Genomic DNA, 5,732 nt, shown 5'->3' on the forward strand with positions numbered 1-5,732 from the left:
TTAATAATTGCCTACTTAAATCAAAACCTTGCAAAAGGTCAAAGTTTTAGTTCGACGCATATAGCAGAGAATTGCTTGACTATAGGTCCTTCTTCATAATGGATCTTGCATGCTGAGGTGGTGTGTAATGGATTTGATCCAAGACAGTGGTTTATTCAGCAGTCTTAGTGGGAGCGAACCGCAGCGGTCACTACACATATTTCCTGAAGAACGTTTCTGCCTTGTAGCTGAAGGCTGTGAATTCAGATTTCTCCCAAATGACAGATTATAGGTTTTAAGGAACATCTGTACGCACACACTGCAGAGGGAAGTGTGTGTTGTGCGTTTGTAAGGGAGATGAGTGGGATCAAGTCGGTCCTGTGACTTCCACCCAGTTAAACGACAGCTGGTTTTAGCAAAACAGCAAAACAAACAATTCTCTTATGCTTTAAACAGTGGCTTTGCACATTTACATGTCTAGCACATGTTCACCACTAGGGCTGCACGATATATCGAAATTATCGAAATATCGCAAATGTAAATATCGCAATATGCATATCGCAACAGCGTGCGATATCATTATCATTTTAATAATTGCCTACTTAAATCAAAACCTTGCAAAAGGTCAAAGGTGCAACAGTGGAAAGGGACCCCTTTCAAACAGTGTCGCGTTCCGAACGTTGTTTAAGTGACATACTGCGTATTGCGGTATTTAAAAAATTCATATCATAACAAAAATAAACACCGGTATTCGGTATTTATTATTTTATACCGCCCAGCACTAATGTAGGCATCATTGAGCTGTTTGTATGCTAACAGTGGTGAGTAGCTTTTCTCAGTCTAAGTCTATTTGTTGAAGGCAACTTACATTAAATATGGTGAGATACACTAACAAAAAGTTAAGTCAAGTGAAATTTATTTGTAAAGGGCTTTTCACAAGACACATTGTTTCAAAGCAGCTTCACACAAGTCATACTGCTATGTCTAGTGTTTTATCAAGAAAAATGAACTGGGTGATAAAGCGATAGTGTCAGGGAGAGTCCAGCCTCGTCAGGCCCAATCATCTCACACACCCGTTCACAATCACCGGAGTACTGATCAGCCGCACCTGTCACCACCTCATCAGCACTAGTTTAAATGCACAGCCACTGCAGTCACACTTCGTCTGGTCTTGAGTTCACTACGCTACTCCTTACCTGACTCACTGAACCCGGACTCCATCCTGATACCTTCCTGTCTCTGTGCCATCCTCTTCAGCCCGATCCACCAAGGAACCTTTCATCACGTGAGCCCGATCCCTTCCATTCCATAGACTGTTGCTCTAACCCGTTTGCTCTCCATCTCTCTCACTCTCCCAGCACCTGTTCAATAAAGCTCTGTTTACTTTACCTCTCCGTCCCTGGTCTCCTTCTGTACTGTGACAGATAGATCTAGCTATATTGTATTTTTAGTGCTGTTTGGAACATATATAAGTGCCACTGTGACTCATGTCTGAGTTTTCCAGAAATTAAAATATTGTTCTGAGCGAACAATGTGTTGTGCTGTAAAAAAACAAACAAAAAAAAATATATATAATTAACAAAATCATAAATATAATATAAACGTTATATATAAAGAATACAATTAAAATAATAAAATATTATTAAAATTTATATTAAAAGTCAAATGTGTAAATTCACTTCCCAGTGTGTTTCAATGAAAATCTATTTTATATTGAACAAGACAAGTAATTTTACTGTAAAATATTGTTGTAGTTAAGTACATAACAATTTTCTGTAAATCTAAGACAATATAGGGCATTTTATTGTAAAATGTTATTAAAATAGTTTTTGTGTAAGTAAATGTATGAATTATCTAATTAGTCATGGTTAAATTACATATTTTACAAAATATTTTATTTTTACTATAAAATATTGTAAATGTTTTTAAGTAAAAAGTATTAGCTTAATTTACTGTAAAAGGATGTTCCTGTGATATTGAATTATATTTGTATTAAAATGTTTATCTTTGGCATTTTTATTGTTATCAGTTATGAACAATTTATGATATTTAATCTTGGTTTATTGCATTTTACGCATGTCATGTGTGTTTTTTTTCCACCTTTGGGGTCACATTGTATCTATTCAAGTTTATTAGCTATATCTAAAGGCCATTTTTGATGAATCATATGGACTTCTACCTACGTTCAGTATTATTATGATGGTTAACAGATTTAAGAAGTTCAGGTAGTTTGGAATATTAACAGTTTATCAATTAATGACATACTACAGGGTTTCTTAAATCAAGGGCCGGATTTGAGCTATAGCTTTAACTTATATTGTATATGGTTATGAACACATTACTAATTTGAATTAAAGAGCAGAATTATGTGTAGGTTAAGAACGCCACTCAACATACATTTGAATTGATTTATTTGAGTGAAGTGATCTTGCTGTTCAGTGGTGTTAGAAGAGTTTGAAGGTTATTGAAAGGTAGTATGATGTTCTGCACTCGTCCTCCCCCTCCACTGAAAGAAACGCTTTACTGAATGTCAGGAGAGGCTCTCGTCTCCGTCTGATGTTTGTGTTGTATGGCTGTATGTGGGAAGCTCGCTTGCAGCGGACTCAACAGTGATGTGAGTCCACTGTAACTGTGGTTAAGGGTCTAGTAAACCCGGGGCCCTTCACTTTTATGATCTGAATGGAGTAGCTGGAAAACACTGTTGGGAAGAACAGCAAGCCCTTGCCTCGACTGCATAGATATGGAGAAAACGTTCTAATGCAGAATTATGAATATTTTTCAAATTCACTGATTCTTGTGCCAACATATGCCTGTCATTGGTTTTTAAAATATCATGTCTTTACTGTCACTTTTGATCAATTTAATGCAACCTTGCTGAATAAAAGTATTATTCATTTTAGTTACACTTTACTTAAAGCCTTTATATATAATGCATTATAAAAGTAGTATTAATGCATTAATTATGCCTTGTAATGCACCTTAAAATGCTCTGTATGATAGTTATAATACACTATTATATTATTATACATTATTATTATTATCATCATTATGTTTCACAGCTGTGTCCCTACTTTTAGTCAACACTGTCAGCATATTAAAAAATATAATAAAATAATTCTTAGAACTGGTGGAGACATTATTCAGTCAGACTGGACCAGTATTGTTAACCATTAGAAAAAAAAAATGTTTCCAAGTCTGCTAAGAATAAGAATCTCTATCAACCTCTACAGCAGTGTTTCCCAACCGGGGTGCCGTCTGTCGAGAGCAGGGGTGCCGTGTAAAAAATCCTTTGTTAATATTTTTAAATTGCTAAAATGTAAAAAAAAAAGCATCTATTATATAATATCCATTTCTGATGTCACCAATAATTAGAGATGCACCGAAATTTCAGCTGCCGAAAATTAGTTCACCGCTCAGGTTTCACTTTCACGTGGTGTGACGCTCTGCGTATTATCCCACTCTATGCGTGTGCGCTCCGCTCAGTTTTAATATGACACCTCAAAAAGCAACATGATTTGAAGTATTATTCACAAATGTTCATGGGTATGTGCCAAAATACTTAAGGTTAGATAGATAACACCAATAAACCAAAATTTACAGTAAAACATATTTAATTGACTGAAATAATGTTAATACAACAAATAGAAAATACTAAAATATTAAAATAAAAAAATACTAAAATAAAAGAGAAAGCCACATGATGAATCAAAAGCTCATCACAATTTGCTTTCCCACTAGCTGAGGTAAATACTAATAAATATGTAGAAAGTGTACACAGCGTCTTACCCACAAATACAAAACACCATCATGGTAACACACGACACTAAAATATAATGCAATAAACTTCATTTAACAAGATAAGATGCACCATAAAACCCTAATGTACATAAGTGATAAGAAATACTAAGAAGAAAAATAGTTATACAAGTGTCCCACATGGTTTTCTGTGAATTTCAATTTACAGTTTTTCACTGCAAATTATAAGATGACTTCGCTTCTAAAAACTAAAATGACATGAAATGTCCCATTAGATTTATTACAGTATTTCACTTTACAGTATATAGTAACGGAGTTTACCATTAGCCAATCAACCAAGTTTTTACAGTAGCATTTTTTACAGTCTCTTGCTGTTAAAATTATGATCTTTTTACCTAGACCAATAGTAATAATAATGCAAGCACCTCAAATAATATAGATAGAAATATATCAAGCAATACCACCTAGCAATGAATGGCCAACTATTATATTTCAGTCTTCTAATATTTCTCTTAGGTTTGTTTGCCTCTCTATGGGTTCTAACAGGTGCTCTCTAACACTTCTATGCCTGAAAGCGTCGATGCCCGTGTTTACTTTGAAGACAGTTTTGATGGAATGTTTCTGTGGGGCACACGGTCCAATGAAACCCTTATCTTCAAGCCAACTATGCAGCGAAAGCCGTGCTTCCCCTCTGACTGGACTTGAATAGAGACAAATGATTCCTGCATGTAGGAGGGACTGATGTCTCATGTGGAGTTTTGGAAAAGTTCTCAGTGAGACAGCTGCTGTCTAGACTGTCACCCTGACATCTCACGGTTGTGCCGTAGGGCCAGATCTGAAGAGGAGCACTTGACAAGAAGCTTAACTGATCCTCGCGGCCTGTAAGATTATCTGCTGTCCTTTAAACATCCAATGTCTGTGTCATACCTGCTTCTGGAGCAAAAGAAAATGTAAGCAAAGGAGCTCATATGACGCGTGAACCCACTGCACCTGAATGCAGACTCTTTCTCTATGACACTATGACATTTCTTGATAACAAAAAGTGTGAAAAAATTCTGTGCCGATTGAGTAAAATAGAAAATATAATTGGGTGCCTAGATTCAATCAATGGAAAAAATACAAAAAGAAAAACGATGCCCATATTCGACCTTTAGTGGTTGTTACCATAGAGATACTGGTGACTTTTTTGAACATTTGACAAATCTTGATGTCACTAGTCTATATACTAATATTCCTCTCTCTATGGGCTTACAGGCTTTAAAATTCTTTTTGGAAACAAGAGCAAACAAAATACCTTCTTCTGATTTATTGGTTGAAATGGCACAATTGGTTCCTTCGAAGAATTACTTTAGATTTCAGGACGATTTTTTTCCCTTCAACTTTAAGTTACAGCTATGTGGGCAACCTTTGCCCCCGATTATGCCAATTTATTTATGGGTTATTTGGAGTATCAATTAGGGATGGGTGATACCTCTTATTTTATTTTCGATCCGATACCGATATTTTCAAGCCCAGTATCGTCGATAACGATGCCGATACTGATACCTCTAAACTTAACTGATCTTTTAAATTATTAAAAGAATATAATCAGTAATTATACTCACTTAATATTAGATTTTAAAGCCATGTTTTTTAACATTTCATAGGCCTTTTTTTGTTTACACTGTCAGAAATAAAATATACTATAATTGTATTTTAGCCCTTTATATTCCTTTAAAAATAAAGATTTATTAATATGTATTAGCAGTAGTAGCATTGAGTCTTAAGACGGCTAAATAGTAATATATTCTGACAGTTTTTTAACGTTAAACTAAACTTTTATTTTGATGGGTTGACGTGAAGAACTTGCAGCTGCTGTGTATGTGATATGATGGGAGTTTTCTCAAATTAAACGGTAAAATGCTAATGAAGTGACTCTCAGAGCAGCTGGAGATGACATTCGTGTTCATATCATCATATAGTGAGACGGCAGAAGCTGAAAATACCGCGAGCGTCAT

General features: G+C 35.2%; 1 long non-coding RNA gene across 1 annotated transcript in view; it reads left to right on the top strand.

Annotated features, from left to right (window-relative positions):
• The first annotated feature begins 509 nt into the window (after positions 1-509).
• Positions 510-5,732, top strand: part of LOC107717857 (uncharacterized) — a 21,595-nt gene continuing 16,372 nt past the window's right edge. Inside the window, exons 1-2 of the long non-coding RNA XR_001637350.1 lie at positions 510-610; positions 1,806-1,812. This is a non-coding gene — a long non-coding RNA (uncharacterized LOC107717857). The remainder of the gene's footprint in view (positions 611-1,805; positions 1,813-5,732) is intronic.

Source organism: Sinocyclocheilus rhinocerous, unplaced genomic scaffold, assembly GCF_001515625.1.
Source record: "Sinocyclocheilus rhinocerous isolate Xijiao unplaced genomic scaffold, SAMN03320098_v1.1 scaffold780, whole genome shotgun sequence".
NCBI classification, from domain to species: domain Eukaryota; kingdom Metazoa; phylum Chordata; class Actinopteri; order Cypriniformes; family Cyprinidae; genus Sinocyclocheilus; species Sinocyclocheilus rhinocerous.